Source organism: Schistocerca serialis, chromosome 6 (assembly GCF_023864345.2).
Source record: "Schistocerca serialis cubense isolate TAMUIC-IGC-003099 chromosome 6, iqSchSeri2.2, whole genome shotgun sequence".
Taxonomy (NCBI): domain Eukaryota; kingdom Metazoa; phylum Arthropoda; class Insecta; order Orthoptera; family Acrididae; genus Schistocerca; species Schistocerca serialis.
In genome coordinates, this window is record NC_064643.1 from 117,623,721 (window position 1) to 117,644,709 (window position 20,989).

Consider the following 20,989-nt stretch of genomic DNA (forward strand, 5'->3'; position numbering starts at 1 on the left):
TGCAGAGAAGCAAATCCGCATAAGTGGTTCCTGTGTAACCAGTTTGGCCAGCTTGTTGGCAAGTTTGTTGCCTGGGATTCTGACGTGACCTGGGGTCCAGACAAACACCACCGAACAACTGGACTGTTCCAGGGCATAGATGGACTCCTGGGTGGTCGCTACCAAAGGATGACAAGGGTACCACTGATTGATAGCTTGTATGCTGCTCAAGGAGTCAGTACACAAGAGAGATGACTCCCCAGGGAATGAGCGGATGTGCTCAAGAGCATGGTATATAGCCACCAGCTCGGCAGTGAAAACACTGCGGCCATCAGGCAAAGAATGCTGTTCAATATGTCCTCCATGGACATACGCAAAGCCGACGTGATCATCAACCATCGAGCTGCTGTCCGAAACCCTTTCATGGTCTCCATACATGTGAAGAATCATGAGGTAATGGCAGCGGAGCCGCAGGGTTAACAGAGTCCTTAGGGCCATGTGAAACGTCCAAGCGAAGCCGCGGTCCAGGTGTACACCATTGAGGTGTACATGAATGGACCTGTGTATGTGAATGGACCTCAATTATAGGTGGTAAGGGCAAGGACTCCAGTTCCAAAAGAAGGGATTTGACACGAACTGCAATTGGAAGCCCTGACGTGCGCCGCCGATGAGAGAGAAGAACCGCGATGGGTGGGAAAAGGAGATGGTAATTCGGATGCACAGGAGAACTACGAAAGTGTGCAATGTAACTGGAGAGCAATTGTGCACGCATTACCTGCGATGGAGGGACTCTGGCCTCCACCAGGACACTGGTCATGACTCATCCTAAAAGCTCCTGTCGCCTGGCGACTCCCACAGTCAGGGTGGGATTGAACAACGTCTCTGTAGAGCTGCAGCAGCTTAGAGCAATCTGCACGCCAGTTGGTGTTGCTCAGGCAGCGGACGGCATTGAGGTGCTGCCAGCACTTCCGCTTAAGTTAACGGTGAGGAAGCCAAGTCAATCGGGCATCAAAAACAAGTCCTAAGAATCGATATGTCTCCACTATAGTTAGTGGATCGTCATTACGGTAAAGTGCTGGTTCTGGAAGAATGGTACGATGCCGACAGAAGTGCATAACATACGACTTTGCAGCCGAGAACTGGAAACTGTGGGCAAGAGCCCATGACTGTGCCTCGTGGATGGCTCCCTGTAGGCACCGCTCAGGAAACCCGTACAGATGGAGCAGTACGAAATGCAGAAGTCACCTGCAAACAGAGAAGGTGAGACGGACGGCCCTACAGCTGCTGCTAGACCATTAATGGCCACTAAAAATAGAGATACACACAATACAGAGCCCTGTAGGACCCCATTCTCCTCCATATGGGGGGGAGGGGACTAAGGGAGGCACCAACTTGGACATGGAAAGTACAAAGCGACAGGAAGTTCTGGATAAAAATCGGGAGTGGGCCTCTGAGGCCCCCTCTCGTATAATGTGGCAAGGATATGATGTCGCCAGGTGGTGTCATACACTTTTTTAAAATCAAAACAGACAGCAACCAGGTGTTGGCGTCTGTAAAAGAAGCCTGCAAAAGAAGCCTGGTCCTTTTTATTTTTGATATTAATGCATGCCTGGTTATTAGCTATATCCTTAGGCAACTTGATATAGCTAGATCCTCCATTTACTGGATCATATACGTGTGTAGGGATGTCCAGGTGTAGTATCTGACTGAGTGCTTTAACTAACCCTCCGACTTCCATCTCGGGAAAACCGGGCCAGTATAGCACTCAAGATGGATTTACGAAACCACTGGACAATTGACGTGCTCTGTGGCATCGAGCCATTTTTTCTCCGAAGATGATTAAGAGTTGTCTCTTCAACGCGAGCATCAACTTTGTCGGGATGTCATAATTTGATGCAAAGCACGCACTGCATTTAATGGCCAGAAAACTTATCATTGACTACTTTGAGCAGCTTCTTTTCCACGACAGGAAGGTATGCTCTTAGAAAACCAACAGGGTTGTGATACCCTCCTGCCAGGTTCTTGACCCTTGTGAACAAGACTCGCTCCTTGAAAGTGTCTAATTACCGCATATTCTAACTGCAATATGGTGTCACTGACCTGATGTCCTTCACTGAAAGGACGGGGAAAGGGAACTGCCACTATCCACATGATCATCTCTATTACTATTAATACTGCTCTGTGTTCACCCCGCTGGTATGGTGCTGGGGAGAGGCAAATCGGAATGCGCCAAGCCACACATACCTTGTGTTTATACCAATTCTGACGAGGCTGATATGGATGACAGAGGAGGATGCTGCAGTGCTACCGGGTCACACCAATGAGAACAGCCAGGCTGTGGCTATGGTTCCCAATGCTGTTGCTTTTGCTGCTGTTGCAGTCTCGATCGATAACTTGAGGGGTGGTAGATCATTGGTAGGTCCGCAGACACCAGAGCGATGGTGCTGGGTGGCAATTGTGACCTCCCGTGCTATGTGTAGCGGCGCCCTTAGATGAGACGCGTACTTTACCAGGCACTAGAAGAAGAGATGAAAAAAATTATAGTTAAGTACATTTCTTGCCACTGTTGACACAGTGAAAGGAAGAATACTGATGATCACAAGGTTATAAGCAGAGTGAGTAATTACCTTTTTTGCTCTGGCTCCAAGGCATGAACATTTCACTGGGCGACTCCCCCACACCCTCAAAGAAGTGATCACCACCATCATTAAACAGGGCCAGATCGAGATGCCTTTTCGCCTCTATTTCAGTGACCCTCTGCCTGACCGTTCACGAATGTCACTATCCTCATCAGAACCGGCATCTGGTAATTGGTCTGTCTCGTCTACAACAGACAAGACATATAAACCATTTTGTGAGAGAAAATAAAACTTCCTATACTACTACTACTACTACTACTAGTGTTGCTGCTTGTGAAGTGGATAGTTCTTTTCAGCCTCCATCTCAGTTTGCATTTGCATCAAGTGAACTAGAGAGAGAGAGAGAGAGAGAGAGAGAGAGAGAGAGAGAGAGAGAGAGAGAGAGAGAGAGAGGTGGGGGGGGGGGGGGGGGGGGGAAGTATGAAACAAGAAAATGTTTGAACCACTACTATACAGGAACAAATTTCAATGAAAATTATACTCACAAGGCAATCCTGGCTGCTAGCCCATCACAGGAGGCTGGACTTACAGTGCCACGGTCCAGTCCCCTCCCGTCTCTCCTCAAAATCCAAGATAAAATCCTGGAGTTGTACTATAACAAGAAACGGAAACTGGATTAACAAGGTGAATTTAAGATACACATGAAATACACACTCAAAATACTAATTATTTACTAAGTTGGTAATACTGTCTCCAGAACCCTACTTATCTTGCCACTATACTCTGAATTGTTGCTGCTAGCTCTCCTCATCTTGGTGACAAAAATGTACGTAACACAGACTGATTGAGAGGGGTTATGGGACCAAACGGCGAGGTCATCAGTCCTGCAATTCAGAAGTTAATCACAAGAAATAGGGTCCGCTAAAAGTGGATGGATCCAGTCAGGGGAGTCCTAATAATAAACATTAAACACCCACAATAAAAGGCATAAAAGGTGAGACCAAATCTAAAAACTGGAAGAAAGGGGCGGTTCATGGGGTCACCAACTGAGAAGACAGGAAAAGAGGGCCCCCAACCACAACCAACCAGCCAATGCTCGAAGACTAAAGTAGAATCTTATACCTGGAAGTAAAAAACACTTTCACAGAGGTAACTGAGGATCAGTTCAACCATCCGTCAATCATCTAATATTAAATTTAAGGAATTGGGAAGACGACACTTAACACAAAGGGCGGAAAGAAGGGGACATTCCACCAATATGTGGGATACTGTCTGGCTCCAAAACCACATTGTGTGGGTGGGTCATTACATAGGAGGAAACAATGGGTGAGCCTGGTATAACCAATGCATAGATGGTATAAAACAGTGGACTCCTCCTGAGAGGACACACACATATGAGGGTACACACAACAAGGCCGACAGCAGTGGACTGAGGACTATGGAGGGCAGGTTGTGGGTTTATACAGACTTAGGCGACCAATGAGAGAGCTTCATTTGAATGGACAGCCAATGAGAAGCCTTTATGGAACATCACTATTTCCTGGAAGGGCTCCATGTGGCTATCATATCTCTTTCCAAACAACAGGAATGCTTTTATGATTAATAGCATTTTTGCAAGCATGTACAGACACAATGAAGGCTTTTAGCGGTGAGAACAAGAGTGAATGTTTACCATTTCTGAGAAGTGTGTTGAAAACAGGACATCATGTTTTCTGGGAAGGGTGACACACAATGGATGGGGTGCCTCATTAGGAGCATCAGGAAGAATGCATTCGATGTTATTCTGGGAGATTTTCGTCAACAGTTTCCATAAACAGTGCAAAAGATTCCTATAGAATGTCCAGAGGGAGGCTAGACTTTCATTTACATACACATGAAACATCAGTATAACACTGACAACCTTGTAGCCGCACCTGCGACGGTGAGTTGCTAGGATAACATCTTGCTCAGCAATTAGGCCATGTCAGAGATATCACATATAGAAGCTCTCAATGAGTCGTCGTTCACGTCATGGGTGCCAGCCAGATACGTCTCACCTGTGGGACAGGCTGGCATGTAGAGCAATTAGAAGACCGCATCTCCTATTTATGCTAATCCGTACTGGACCCGCAGATATGAAAGTGACGCGTCAGCGCACCTGACATGGCGGCCCCGTAAACATGTTACCACCCTCTCCAGGTGGGCATGCCCAGAAATCTCGCTTGTGGGACAGGTTGGATCCGTGTCAGTGCACTGCCCAAGAGAGCGTGCCTGTCACAGCTGGTCATCATTCCACCTTGGACCTCTGTAGGGAACAGATAACTGAAAAGACACAGTTGGATTTCTTAACGATAGTTTGAAAACATTTTTACATGCAGTGAGTGTTTGTGCACTGCATTATTTCATCTAAATGTTGTGAGCATGTTTGCTGAGCATTATACATGCATTATTCCGACAATTTAACACATAGTGAATGTGTCTGTACATCGGTGTACTGCATTATTTTGCTAATTTAAGAGTAGTTTGCACATTGTAGGCTATGTATTGCAATCAGGGCTAGTGTTTTGTATCAGCATAATAAATAAACTACGTGAAATCCATCCCTAAATAAACTGTTTCAGCTTCCCGCTGAAGTACACTGCTTCCTCTGCAACAGCTGGTTGGAGACTGACCATTTCCCACCAATTCCAAGGTAGATGTGGTGGTTGGATGACTTAGGTTAGAGGAGGTAGCTCAACTGACCTATTTTCCCACCAAAACTTGAACTTCCCACCATGATGACACTGCAACATCATGGCAGCCATTTTGAATAAATTTGGAAGAACAACACTTATTCAACACAAATCCTGAATATTACACATGTAACATGCCTGGTCACTGTAAGGAGAAATAATTTGCTACAACTGCTGGGTACAGGGCCACATATAGAGAGATTGCCGCAATAAAAGAAAAAGTAACGTGAGCAACAAACAACCTGGGAGACCATTAAATGAGTGCCGAGATGTATGTGCCACCACATCGTCAGTAGTGGGGCAAAAGGGGCATCACTCCACTTTGCATTATTGCCAATTTATTCAAGATGACGGCCACTGATGTAATGGTGGGAAATTCAAATTTTGCCGGGAAAATAGGTCAACTGGGCTACCTCCACTAACCCAACTCCCCCTCCCCTCCCCTCTCCCATCCAGAAATTGGCAGGGAAAAAAAGAGTCTGTGCTGGGCTGCCAGATAGGATGGATGTAAGTCTATTTTTTATGCAGTGCAGTATATTGTTTATTTAAACATTTTGAATTGCCACTGATTGAGCACTATACAGTAGCTCCATCCAGTGTGTTCACCTTGAGGTCCAGGGGCCATCTGACCTACTTCACAACACCACTACCAAAAGGCGCTCTTGACCTCCCATGACATAATCCAAGATGGCAGCCAAGATTAAAAATTGTGGGAAATTCGCTCAATCTTCGTCTAGCTGCTAGACGCCGAGGACCTCATGACAGTATGCTAATATATCGTGCACATGGCATTGTTTAACCAATTTGTTTAAGAATATTGTACATTTACTTCTGAAATCTAAAATCTCGAAAGTGACATTTGTGTTTAAACAATTAAGACAATGTTAAGCTACTATGATACTTTTTTTTTAATTCTGATAGCGACATGAACCACGTAATTACACTGTCACAGATCACACTAAACATATCTGAAAAACTTTCTCGGGAGCACTCTGTGCACCAGAATCGCACCCGCTGGAAGCAGCCATGCACCGGGTTTGAAGCACTGGCCACTGGCAACTGCAACAGCCACTGCAACTGCAGGGCAGTTGCACTAAGCACATCCTCTCTTACTAGAATTACCTCACCCTTCTATATGGCGCACATATACTCCTTGTCATTGACAAGAACTGCTTCAGGCATTATTAAAATCTGTTTAAGCAATGTGAGGCTGGACATAGCAAACACTCCCTGTTGAGGTCCAGTCCATGACTGTAACTGCCATGTGAGTATTAAAAAATTTCATGGTAGTAGTAGTAGTAGTAGTAGTAGTAGTGTAATTTGTTTTTGTATTGTTGGTTAATTTCTTATTTCATGCATGTTCTTGTTCTAGCTCACTTAGTGAAAACTTAGCTTCAGCTGGAGGCTGAAAAAATACACCTGCCACACACTGAGGAACAGCCTCCAGTGGCGAATATACAGTGCCAACAGTCACCTAAGCGTAGATGAAAAAATACCTATGCCGTAGTAGCTATTTGTATTGTATTTTGTATTATTATGACAAAAATTCTAGCGGCTTTTGACCTCCTAGAAAGGCAGCTGAAAACTATTCAGCAACTGCACAGCAGTCTCCAACACCACAAGAACGATGGAAGGGCAACAAACACTTAAATGGACAAAAGGGGAGAAGAAAATCACAGAAACGGGAGAAACTGGTAGAAGGAATTAAGATGACAAAACAGATTACCATGGCTGGCTGACCATGAGAATAGAAAGGAGAAGCCAGCCACTCTACAACCCATTAAAATGTCCACCCTAAAAGCACTAGGACGGATGACACTGAGTGACAAAGGACATGCACTAAAACTTAGATGAAATGATAAAACCCACCCTCATGAATAAAACATAAACAGAATCAGCCAATGAGGTGTTCTCAGATAAAATTATCAGCAACGAGTCCGGTAACCGAAGATTTCGTCGTAGGGCAGCCAAAGTGGGACACTGCACCAGAATGTGGACCACTGTCAACAGGGGGCTGTAGCTCAGCCAGGTGGAGAAAAAAAAAAAAGGCCGCAATTCCAGTGACGTTATCATGAGGCTGGGAAGGCATGAAGCATGGGAGGCAGGTTATGCCTCAGGGTCACCTGCTGCCACCGATTGAGTATTTGTAGCCGTTTCTAAGATGGATGAGGCATCAGTGAGATCCAGGTCCACAGTGGACACTAAGATCTCCAACGTATCCTCAGATGCAGAACTGACAGGGAGTGGTGGTCTTGGGGCCACCAGAGGGTCCTGTTTCTTAGCACACTACTACTTAGTTTGCTTGCTATCTTGCTTCTCTTTAGGGGCTTGCTAGGAAGATTTCTCCGAAGCAGCTTCAGGCATGGAGGAAGACTGTGAAGCTCTTTGTCCAGCAGCTTTTGGCTCCTTCGGCCACTGGCAAGTGTCTGCCATGGCATTAGTGGAGACATTGGGAGAGAGGGCCCCAAAGGACCCCTTCCGCACGAGAGGAGCCAGAGGAGGCTGTTGCTTCTCCGGCAGGGGGAGGGGACCGATGTCCCTGTGCTTGGGGGTGGGGGGCTTGCTCCTGAAGTAGGAGCTTTGGGAGCAACAGAGGAAGATTTGCCCCCCTACCATCAAGGTGGTGGATGTATTCTGGTGGCCCAGAGGGCCCACTGTTCATTGCACAGAGTGAGGAACAACTGGCACTTGGGATGGCGATGGTGGCATAGCTGCAGCATATGTCGACATCAATCTAATGGGGTGTAATCTTCCAAATTTACGAAGTGTAGCGGGAAGACGTGCTCGAACTTTCAGCACTTAAAGCCCCACAAAAGGGGAGGAATGTACGGCTTAACGTCACAGCGGTAAACTACCACCTTGACCTTTTCAGGCAATGAATCACCCTCAAAGGCCAAGATGAAGGCACCAGTAGCAACCCTGTTGTCTTTTGGTCCCCTGTAAATGCACCGGATGATATGAACACCCCGCTGTTCTAAATTGGCGTGGAGTTAGTCATCAGACTGCAAGAGGAGATCGCGATGAAAAATGATCCCTTGGACCATGTTGAGGCTTTTATGGGGAGTGACAGAAACAGTAATATGACCTGCTTGTCGCAGGCAAGTAACGCTCAGGATTGGGCTGGGGATGCTGTCTGAATCAAGATTGCACCGTTTCGCATCTTGGGCAGCACTGTCACTTCTCCAAACTTATCCTCAAGGTGTTCAATGAAAAATTGAGGCTTCATTGGTAGAAAGGAGTCTCGATCAGTTCTGCTACACACTAAAAACTGAGGCGAATGTGGCTCTCTCCGTTCTGTAGCCCTGTGTTCCTCCCATGGTGTAGCGAGGGAAAGAAACGATTAGGGTCATTCTTGTTGGCATTGTATTCGATCTTGCCCTCCTTAGAGACATCTGGTGCCATACGGTCACCAGCAAGAGATGACTTAATCTGCTTCATTGCGTGTCATCCACTCTGATGCCACCCACTCAGATTAGGGCTTTCCCCCAGGGTACCACCCAGCCACAGCGAAGGCCAACTGGCGTGATGGCCATTGCCAGGAGTCCTGATACCCCAGTGAGACAGCTCAGGCATCAGCAGTGCGATCCCCGTGTTGTCAGGGGGGCTACCACCAAATGGGTACATGACGGCCCCACCACAATGGACTGGCTACCGTGCTGGATACTGGGTGCAGAGAAATCCATTATTGTCGTGGGGACAAAAGAGGACAGGAGACAACTGAAGAAGATGACATACCCCGGAAAGTGTCCTCATACAAATAGCTGAATTGCAGGTGGAGATGCAAAGCCATGACAAGAGATTCAGGAGATCGAATCTAAGGGCACTATGGACAACTCGTGCACTGTGTAAGGCGTCCTTCGCCATATGGCCTGCACTTCAGTAGAATTTTGAAAGTGACAAGTCAAATCCTACAGGGGACCACCACATTAAGGCCGAAACGTGAGAGTCTTTTTAGTCTCCTCTTGCAACAGGCAGGGGGGTATATATCTTTGGTGGTGGTGATGATGTGATGGATCAGAGGCACCATATCGAGCTAACTATTTGTAGTGTCGTTCCCAGAACCGATCGCAGCCCTCTGGTTTGGAGCCGAGTGGAAGGCTTAAACCAGAGGCTCAGACGATTCTGCAGAGATCTGGGGTGCAAACGTCTCGACCTCCGCTATCAGGTGGAGAAATGTAGGGTCCCCCCCTGAATAGGTCAGGCATGCACTACACGCAGGAAGCAGCTACAAGGGTAGCGGAGTACATGTGGAGTGCACATGTGGGGTTTTTAGGTTAGAGAATTCCCTCCCTAGGCCCGTCAAGACGCCTCCTGAGACGCAACAACGAAGCAGTAGGCAAAATACAACAAGGAATGACAATATTAATGTGGTAATAGTAAACTGCATGAGCGTCTATAGAAAGATCCCAGAACTGCTCTCATTAGTAAACGGTCACAAGGCTCACATAGTACTAGGGATGGAAAGTAGGCTGAAACCATATGATCCTGTGGCCAACTACAGTACCCTCTCCTGTCCTTTTTAGTGAAGGACATCAGGTCAGTGAAACCATATTGCAGTTAGAATACTTAGTGTAGCAGATGCCTTTGAGGAGCAAATCCCATTCACAAGGATCAAGAGTCCAGCAGGACTATCGGGTTTCTCAGGGCGTGTCTTCCTCTCATGGAAAGGGAGCTCCTCAAAACAGCCCATGACCCGTGGAATCCTGCCATTAAATGCAGTGTGGTGCTGTGCATCGCACTTGTTGCAACACACCTAATGTATCTATGGCATTGGAGAGACAAGTCTTCATTATTTTTTTGGGAGAAAATGGTGTGATAATGTGGAGCACGTCAATTGCCAGGTGGTGGTGTGAATCTGCATTGAGGGCTATACTGGCCTGGTTTTCCGAGACGGAAGTGAGAGGGCAGCTAAAGTACTCAGCTGTATACTACACCTGGACATCCAAACACATGCATATGATCTGGTAAATGGAGGCTCTGGCTGCATCAAGCTCCGTAAGGATATAGCTAATAAGAGAGCACGCATTAATGTCTAAAACAGGAAGGATCAGGCCTGTTTTGCAGGGTCGAGAGAAATTACAATTATGGAGATCATCCTGGGCGTTCCAGTACATACCATGTAGGTGATAATATTCGTGGGTGATGTAACTTTGATGGTATCGAGTTCCTGTCAAGATCCAGGACATACCTAAATTTGAGGCACAGAATACTGGAACATAGGTTCAGGTTTGTGGCCTGGTGAAGAAAAGCAAGACAGACGAAGAGAACAAGCTGAGCCATGGTTGACTCATGTTATGCTTTACATTAAACCTTGGTTGCTATTCTGTGATTAGTCTCCCACAGTTATTGCGATTATGCTGTTATCCTCTCTCTCCGTGAGTGGCAGCAGCACCCTGTATCAATATTTGCACCCTTGTACTATCTTTGGCCTTGTGCTTATAGTTTCCAGCTGTACCATGTGTGGGCAGTTGGTCGGAGCAGCGAGGAAGTCTCTGTGGCGCGTGTCTCACCGGGGCCACTGGTGGCATCGACGCACGGTTGGAGTGTGAGGGGCAGTTCCTTGCTACAAGGTCTGTGGCTCACAAATCCCGGACACTAAAGTTGAGTCTTTACTTAATCTACCAGCCAGCCCCAACTGTTCACAATGTGTCGTTTCAATTTCGTTGTGGGCTGTTGGGACATCCCTGCGAACAACAGCGTGTGTCTTCAAGTTGGTGAAATTCTAGCCACCCTCCTGTGGAGTTTAACTTACCTTTATTATTTTGGAATCGAAGTGCACAAGTGGAATCTTCTGCCTTACGGCCGTTAACATTTCGGTTACCTGCCCTGGCCATTTACATAAATTGAGGCAGTGTATTTTCCTGGTCCTGCTGTGACTGTTTAGCATGGCGTGTAGTTTGACAGCCGAATGTGTAATTCGTTGTGGGTGCCAATACCTCCTGCGTTGTTCCAAGGAATTCCCTGTTGTGTGCTGGTCGGGTGGAGCAGAAGTTATCCTGTCGCTTGGTCCGCTGACTGTCTGTTAGTTGGGTTGTCGTCGGATTGAGAATTGTTGGGCCGACTGCCTGTCCCACCTAAGTGAGCGTTAGTGTTTGAATTCCAGGCCAAACCTTGGAAAATTCTGAGCGCCATTTGATGTGCTGCCTTTTCTTATTTGTTCTTGTTGTTCATGTATGGCTTCTAGCTGATTTTAAATTAAAGTTGTTTTGCCCTCGAGGCGTGAGATTGAATGGTGCATTTAGCTGGGAATTAAGTTCTAAAATTAATGTTTGGGTTGCTCTGTTTTTAATGTTTCCTTTACTCTTGTAATGTTTGTCAAATGAATAAAGTAGTATGTTCGAGTGAAACTGATAGCCACTCATTTTGGCCCCTTTCCACAAATTAAACTATCTGTCCCGTCCTGCAGGTATAGCAGGGGATCTCACAAGCGTATGGTTGTCAGCCCCCTCCATTTCTCAAAATTTGCCGGTGAGTGTAAGATGCATAGAACATGCTGCTGTTCTCTGAATGTGATAATTATCATTATGTTTGGATCAAAGAATGTCCTGACTTCTGTTCTCTCAACTGAGTAACCACAAGTGTCTAAAGCATATTCGTTTAAGGTGACTCAACACCTTTTCTGCACGCACATTATTAGCGGTTCATCTAGGAGACGGTACTTCCAAGGACGCAGTACATATTGTTATGCTTACTGCGGAAAAAAATAAATAAATAAAAAAGAAATCAAAGTTTATGAATGCTCACCACGAGGAGCAATGCCCATTTGTAGTGTATGCCGACTTTGAATGCCTCCTCGCTTCTGACCCACTGTAAAGGTGACTCGATGACCTCACATACCACCTTTACAGAGAAACACATACCATATGTGGCAGCGTACCAAACTGTATTGTACTATGATTTGAGTCTCAACCACTAGGAATCTTATGTCAATGACAATCCTGCGGTTTGGCTGCTCACTGTGCTCAAAAACTTTCATCAGAGGTTGATAGGCTTTACAACCAAAACGTTCTCATGACCACATCAAAAGAAAATGAAGATTTCTACAATAAACATTTGACTGTCATATCTGTGAGCTGCTGTTAGACATGCTGAAACTCCTCGTAGAGACCACTGACACCTAACGGGGAAGTTACATGGCAGCTCACAATACATGGCAATTTGAAGTACCAGCTACCAAGCCACAAACCTGTTTTATTCCACAATTTACGTGGGTATGATGCTCACTTTTTTGTTGAGCACTTGGCTGATTTCAGCTGGGAGAAAAATCAGGTCTGTGTCCCACCTGAGAGCATCGGGGAACACATTTCACTCTCCAAATGAATGATGCCGAGAATTATGCTCTGCACACTACGTTTTGTGCAGGTACAACTCCAGAAGCTTGTTAAAACTCTACCTTGGGAGGATATGCATACCACTGGAGCTGCATTTCCCAACAAGGAAATGGACTGCTGCACAGTCTTCCATATTCAGCGGCTGTTGCAGCTTATTTGCACCACTTTTCCTAAGTAATGATATTGTTCCACCAATCACAACTAGACCTTCCTCTATGTTTGCTTGAACTTTTTGGTGCAAATAGTACAATGCCACTTATCAATATAGGTTCTTTGGCACTAGACATAGCGTAGCAGAGCATGTGAATACACTACGAGAAATGAAGGTATAGATGATGTGAATATCCCACGAGAAAGGTTTGCCGGCAGTGTGGGCAGAGATCTTAACAAGAAACATTGTTGAGAACAGAGCTAGCAACACATCTGCAATGAAAACATGTTGCAAACTTCAGCACAGGCACCGATTAGCAACAGTAAATTGTAGTGATTGATAAGGAGAAATGTGGATCTATATGCCTGAAGTTCACAACTTGTTCATGCAAAAAATACAAATCTATTTTTGGGTTAGTGGTTATTCATAATGCAGAGGCCACAAACAACTGTGCAACACAAAGAAAATTTGATGCCACACAGGAAAATATTGGTGGATAGCATCCAATAAAGAATAAATTACAAATCACTAGTTTTACATGCCAACTTCAATGGGGCTAAACCAGGAAGCGTTTTGTTAATTGCAGCAGCAGGTTGTTCAGTATGTGCAAGGCAAACACAATGAAGACTTCCTGATTATTTGAGTAATCACCCCAATGAAGCTGCAGGAGATAAAAAGGACTTTTCCAAGTGCCTAGGTCACAGAATTCAAAGCAAGTATGAACTAATATGTGACTATTATGAAGAGGTTAGGCATTACATTGCAACATAGGACACTTGCTCAGCAACTTTCCCTAGCTTTTGATGAATTACTTGCATATCAGCACCATACAAACTACCTAAAGGTTACAAATGATTGTTGAGTTGTTTTAGGCAGATCTTGAGCCATTTGATTTCAGTGAAACAGTAAATCTGAACATGATAATCAATATTTCTCAAGGAACCTCTCTGTAAAAAGGAGGTTGTGTTATTGTTAGGTGAAAATTATATATGAGAGATAGAGATAGAGGTGCTGGCCAGTACTTACCTCAGCTCAGTACAGCCGATAGATACACAAAACAGAATAGAAAATTTACATTCCTAGCTTTCGGAACTTTGTTCCTTCGTCAGGGAGGAGAGAGGGGAAAAAAGGGAAGAAGGGAAAGTGGATTCAGTTACTCACAACCCAGGTTATGAGGGAAAGGTAAACAGGGAGGGTAGCAAGGATGGAGGCATGGTTGTCAGAGGGAAGCCAACGGTATTCTACTGTAAGTACTGTGCCAGCTTCAAACCAAAGAGGATGCATACAGAAGTAAAGAGGTATATAGTACAAAGATAAACACAACTATGTAGGATGAAAAGATGCGTGAATGGCTAAAGAGGAGAGGGACAAAGGAACAGACTGAAGAGTAAATGGGAGTGAGGTTGGTTAATGTAGGTTCAGTCCAGGGGGATGGCAGGATGAAAGTCCAGGGGGATGGCAGGATGAAAGGATGTGTTGGAGTGCAGCCAAATGGCATGTACGGTGTAGCAGGTTCCTAGGTACCTAGAATTATGCTGGAGGGCATGCTCTGCTACTGGGTATTGGACATCTCCTAGGCGGACAGTTTGTCTGTGCCCGTTCATGCGCTCAGCCAGTTTAGTTGTCGTCATACCGACGTAAAAGGCTGTGCAGTGCAGGCACATCAGCTGATAAATGACATGTGTTGTTTCACATGTGGCCCTGCCTGGAATTGTGTATGTTTTACCAGAAGCAGGGCTGGAGTAGGTGGTTGTGGGGGGATGCATGGGACAGGTTTTGCAGCGGGGTAGAGAAGGTGGTCTGGGAATATTGTAGCATTTGACAAGGATGTTACGGAGGTTAGGGGAGCGACGAAAGGCAACTCTGGGTGGTGTGGGGAGAATATTGTCAAGGGCTGATCTCATTTCAGGGCTGTCATATCCGTGGCGGAGTAATTTGTTGATGTATTCGAGGCCAGGATAATACTGGGTGACAAGGGGGATGCTTCTGTGTGGTCTGGGGGTAGGAACATTGTTGTTGGCCGGGGAGGAATGTATTGCTCGGGAGATCTGTTTGTGGACAAGGTCTGCAGGATAGTTGGGGGAGAGGAAAGCACTGGTCAGGTTATTGGTGTAATTGTTGAGGGATTCGTCACTGGAGCAGATACTTTTGCCACGAATACCTAGGCTGTAGGGAAGGGAGCATCTTTGTGGCCTGGACTCATGGTGAAGAAACACTCCTTAATTTCCTCCATAACCTCAACTCCTTTCTGAATCTGAATTTCACCTGCTCCTTCTCCAAAACCCAAGCCACCTTCCTGGATGTTGACCTTCATCTTGTTGAAGCTCACATCCCCACCTCTGTCCACATCAAACACACACACACACACACACACACACACACACACACACACAAAATTCAAGCTTTTGCAACCCACGGTTGCTTCATCAGGAAAGAGGGAAGGGGAGGGAAAGACGAAAGGATGTGGGTTTTAAGGGAGAGGGTAAGGAGTCATTCCAATCCCGGGAGCGGAGGGAGCGGAAAGACTTACCTTAGGGGGAAAAAGGGACAGGTATACACTCGCTCGCACACACATATCCATCCGCACATATACAGACACAAGCAGACTTGTGTGTGTGTGTGTGTGTGTGTGTGTGTGTGTGTGTGTGTGTGTCCATTAACATACCAACACTTCCATTTGGTACGTTACGTCATCTTTATATATATAAACTGAGTGACTTAGAAATCCTTGCATAACAGGAGTTACTGAACAGAAAAATGGAGCAAATATAAGAGTGCAGTACATCAAGTAGCTGAAAGAAATACAATCTAAAAAACAAGACTGACAGTAAGTGCAAAATGGCTAAGCTGGAATGGCTAGAGGACAAATGCAAGGCTATAGAAGCATTTCCTATAGAAAATGAAAGAAGCCTCTGGAGAAAAGAGAATTGACATATGAATATCAAAAGCTCAGAAGGCAATGCAGTACTAAGCAAGGAAGAGAAGCTGAAAAAGGAATGTACAGAGGCCTACATAAAACTAACTTGAGGACAATGTTACAGAAAGTGAAGAGGTAGATGGGATGAGAGAGTAATACTGCACAAAGAATTCAACAGAGTAAAGGCAAACCTAAGCCAAAACAAGGCCTCTGGAGTAGATGGGATTCCCTCTGAGTTGCTGAGTTCCTTGGAGAAAGCCAGCCATGACAGAACTATTCCATGGTTCAGACTTCAAGAAGACTGTAATAATTACAGTTCCAAACATAGCAGATGCTCACCAGTGTGAATACCACTGAACCAACAATTTAGTAAGTCATGGCTGCAAAATACTGACAAATTATTTACAGAAGAATGGAGAAACTGACAGAAGCCCAACTCGGGATTACTACTGCCTCCAGAACCGAAACTGATCTTCCCTTCGACATATCCTAGAAGACAGAGTGAAGAAAGGCAAACTTACATTGATAGCACATGTATACCTTGGGAAAGCTTTTGACAGTGACTGGACAACATTCTTTGAAATTTTAAAGGCAGCAGGGATAAAATACAGGGGTTGAAAGGTTATTTACAATTCATACGGAAAGCAGACTGCAGTTATAAGTGTTGGAGGACATGAAAGGGAAGCAGTGGTTGAAGTTCTGAGACATTGTAGCAGCCTATCCCTGATGGTATTCAATACACACATCGAGCAAGCTGTGACAGAAACCATGGAGAAATTTAAAAATGGAATTAAGTTCAGGAAGAAGAAAAATGATCTTTCAAGTTTGTCAATGATGCATCAAATGCTACATCTACACTCTGCAAACTACCATAAGATTCCCATTGTACCAGTTTTTAGGGTTTCTTAATGTTCCATTCACGTATGGAGCATAGGAAGAGTGCGTGTTTGAATGCCTCTGTGCGTACAGTATTTATTCTCATCCTATCCTCATGATCCCTCCATGAGTGATACATAGGGGGTTGTAGCATATTTCTAGAATCATTTACAGCTGGTTCTTGAAAGTTTGTTGACAGACATTCTCAGGATAATTTACATCTATCTTCAAGAGTCTTCCCATTCAGTTCCCGCAGTATCCCCATTAGTAATGCCCTATTAGTCCTATATGGCATGGTTCCACACACTTTAGCAATATTCTAGGTTGGGTCACACGAGTGATCTGCAAGCAATATCTTTTGTAGAACGATTGCACTTCCCCAGTAATTTACCAAGAAAGCAAGTCTACAAACTGCTTTACTTATGACTGAGCCTATGTGATCATTCCATTTTATGAACCTACAAGGAAACTTCCTGGCAAATTAAAACTGTGTGCCGGACCGAAACTCAAATTCGGGACCTTTGTCTTTCGCGGGCAAGTGCTCTACCATCTGAGCTACCCAAGCACGACTCACGCCCCGGCCTCACAGCTTTACTTCTGCCTGTACCTAGTCTCCTACCTGTGAGGACGGGGCGTGAGTTGTGCTTGGGTAGCACAGATGGTACAGCACTTGCCCGCGAAAGTCAAAGGTCCCGAGTTTGAGTCTCAATCTGGCACACAGTTTTAATTTGACAGGAAGTTTCGTATCAGCGCACAGTCCGCTGCAGAGTAAAAATCTCATTCTGGAAACCTACAAAGAGTTCCACCCAGGTATTTGTAAGAGTTGGTCAATTCCAACAGTGATTCATTGGTATTGTAGTCATAGGTCACTATGTTATTTCATTTTGTTAATTGCACAATTTTACAATAATGAACATTTAAAGTAAAATGTCAAACTTCGCACCCCTTTGACACTTTATCAAGATGTGACTGAATATTTATGCAACTTCTTTCAGATGTACTTCATAATAGGTAACTGCATCAATTACAAAAAGCCTGAGTTTACTATTACTATTGTCTGCGAGGGCATTAATGTATAACAGGAGCAGAAAGAGTCCCAACACACTTCCTCAGGGCACACCCGAAGTTACTTCTACATCTGATGGTGACATGCTATCCAAGATAACATGCTGTCCTCCTCCCTAACAAGAAGTCCTCAATCCAGTCACAAATTTAGCTTGATATCCTGTATGATGGCGCTTTTGACAATAAATGTAGGTGTGGTACCGAGTCAATGCTTTTCAGAAATTAAGAAATTCTACATCTACCTGTCTCTCTTGATCCAAACCTTTCAGTACATCGTGTGAGAAAAGGGCAAGTTGGGTTTCACATGATTGATGTTTATGGAATCCGTTCTGGTTGGCACTGAGGTCATTCTGTTCAAGATACTTCATTATGCCTGCACTCAGAATATGTTTTAAGATTCTACAACAAATTTCAAGGATATTGGATGGTAATTTTGTGGATCACTTCTACTATCTTTCTTTTAGACAGGTGTGACCTGTGCTTTTTCCAAGAACTTGGCACTGTTTTTCGTTCGAGCAATCTAAAATAGATTACAGTTAGAATAGGGGCTAATTCAGCTTAAATTCAGTACAGAATCTGACATGGATTCCATTGGGGCCTGGAGTTTTGTTAAATTTTAGTGATTTCGGCTGTTTCTCAACACCACTGACACTAACACTTACTTCACTCATCTTTTCAGTGGTATGAGGAACACACTGGGGCAGTTATGGGTTTTCCTTTGTAAAGGAGCATTTGAAAACTGAGTTAAGTGTTTCAGCTTTTGCTTTGCTACCCTCAATTTTAGTTCCTGTCTCATTCGCTAGGGACTGGACACCAACTCTGATGCCAGCAATAGCCCTTACACATGATCAGAATGTCTTTGGGTTTTTGTGAAAAATTTGACAATATTCTGCTATGGTAGTCATTGGGTCAGAAACAACAAAGGACTTTAAAGATCAGTTCAACAGACTAGATAGCATCTTGAAAAGATTACAAGGTGAACATCAACAACAGTAAACAAGAATAACGTACTGTAACTGAATTACATGAGATGATCCTGACGGAATTACGAGGGTGATTTGAAAATGTTCTCTGAATTGAATAGAAAAAAAGTACTTACATCACTGAAACTTTCTTTTTCAATGTAGTCTCCTTGCAGACCAGTGAATATCACAGGAACGACTTGTTGGGCTAGTGCTGACCTCTTGTGGTGATTCCAACAACTTTTGAAACCACCTTCATAAATTAGGAAATGAGAGAATGAAAGTACAGAATAAGTTTCACTATTTGGGCAGCAAAATAACTCATGACAGCGAAGTGGGGAGGATGTTAAGTTCATACTGGCAATAGCAAGAAAGGCACTTCTGAGAAAGAGGCATAATTTCAACTTCAGTATTAGGAACTATTTTCTGAAGCCATATCTTGAGCATAGCCTCATACGGAACTGAAATGAGGACAATAAGGATTTCAGCCAATAAGAGAAGAGCTTTTCGAGTGTGATGCTATGGAAGAATGCTTAAGATTCGAGGTGTTGACTGAATAATAAATTACGAGATTCTGTATTGAACTGGGTAAAAAAGAATTTTACAGAACAAACTGACTAAAAGAAGAGATCGGTTGATACGAGACTTCCTGAGCCATTGCCGAATCCCCCCCCCCCCCCCCCCCACACACACACACAAATCGTACAAAAGGAATCACTATATATTAAACCCCCATCATTTTCTCTCACTGCTACATAGAAATTCAAAATTTGGCTCAAAAATGCCTACAACTTCTTTCCATAATACGGTAAAGGTATGGTGCCCTGTGAGGTCATCCTCAGGCTTGATGACACTTTAAACAGCAAGGTGTTGACATAAGCAAAATAAAAGTAGAGCTCAGAAGTAAATGTGAGGTGTCAGGTGGGTTAATGATGCCACATTGGCACCAAATTTCACTGCAGTTCTATGCAACACATGTCCACAGTGACATGTTACACTGAGACTTCAACGAAAGCACCCCCTCCTTTGCAGCGTTCATTCATATATATTTCGCTGCTGAAAACGACAGTCTGCAGTGCAGTGTGCAACAGAGCAATATTCTTCACAGTCTTAGACTTTTCTGACACACTCCCAGACGATTCAACCCTTCTCTAAAGACATTACAGGGCTGCAACCCCACTTTGTTCTCGTATACAGGGTGAAACTGCAAAGGACCATTTGAAACCACTTGACGATGTTTGAACATGGTTCAAAGCAGTGTAGCATGTTTAAGCTTTTTCAACCCTCATGTAACTTCACAGGTGAATACGACCTCGACATATGCATGAATAAAACAGTGAAGGGTCCCTTAAGATCCTAAGTTTGCCAATAAGCCCTGTGCACCTTTACTGAGCACTTTCAAAATGTCCCAGTACCGAGGTAAGCATTCACCGATGACTGCGCACTGGTGGGATAGGCAATAATTTAAAGAGCCCTTGAGTTTCATTTCGCATGCAGTCAGCAAGCGGTAATGCTATAACTGAATGACACTCAACTGAGATTAGATCCGTAGTGTTGCCTATCCCACTGGCACACAATCATCGGTAAATGCATTTCTCTATACTTTTTTGAGATAGCCACCATCAACGGTGTGCAAGTGGCACCGAGGGTGTTGCCAAAGTGAGGTGACACTTCGCTCTTGTCATGTTCTTTTCCTTTCTTACTTCCTGTGATCATGCCACATGAGGGTGCGAAACAGGAGGGCTGAAAGAGTGAACATTCTTTGCTGCTTCTGATCACATTCATATTTCATTGAATGGTCCCTAGTGGTTCCACCCTGTTGACCAGGTCAAAAATTGCGGGCACACTCTACTCGAAGGATGTCAGATCAGGTTTAATGGGCCCGCACGTCTACAATTCGCTTAGTGATGCAGGGGCAGAAGGGGAGTATTGTCAGCAGTGTCTATGATTGTCAAGAATGTCATTCTGCTGCACATTGGACTGCAAACTGCTGGTTTTGTAAATGAACACACCAAGAGAGGTTATGATTTTACTGGCGCCCCTATGCCACCTCCTGGGGCCTTTTCATAGCGATTCTGGGTGGTGGTGTGCTGCAATGTTGTCCTTTGCCGCCCAGAAAACCACATAATTTAAAATACGGGCATTGCAGTTCTAACCTCCGCCACAAGAGGCATCAATAAAGGCGATGCGATGTAGGCCAGGGGGTGGGGGTGGAAGATCTTTCTGTCATGTGACAAGTCTACGGTGGCTTTGGCCAGAAATGTTGTGAAATTTGGTGCCACCTTACACCTCACATGAACTTCTGAGCTCTGGCATTTTTTCATCACGTGTCAACTTCTTGCTGCTCAGAGTTTCGCTGAGTGCGGGGGATTGTAGTCAACTTACAGTCTAATTTCGAGCTTCTTCATCACAATGGAA

The 20,989-nt window shown here is 44.7% G+C and overlaps 1 long non-coding RNA gene across 1 annotated transcript in view; it reads right to left on the bottom strand.

Annotated features, from left to right (window-relative positions):
- Positions 1 to 2,231: 2,231 nt before the first annotated feature.
- The window catches only part of LOC126483984 (uncharacterized), a 62,586-nt gene continuing 43,828 nt past the window's right edge, over positions 2,232 to 20,989 (bottom strand). The window contains exons 3-5 of the long non-coding RNA XR_007587796.1: positions 3,104 to 3,210; positions 2,607 to 2,803; positions 2,232 to 2,495 (exon numbers count right to left, since the gene is read on the bottom strand). This is a non-coding gene — a long non-coding RNA (uncharacterized LOC126483984). The remainder of the gene's footprint in view (positions 2,496 to 2,606; positions 2,804 to 3,103; positions 3,211 to 20,989) is intronic.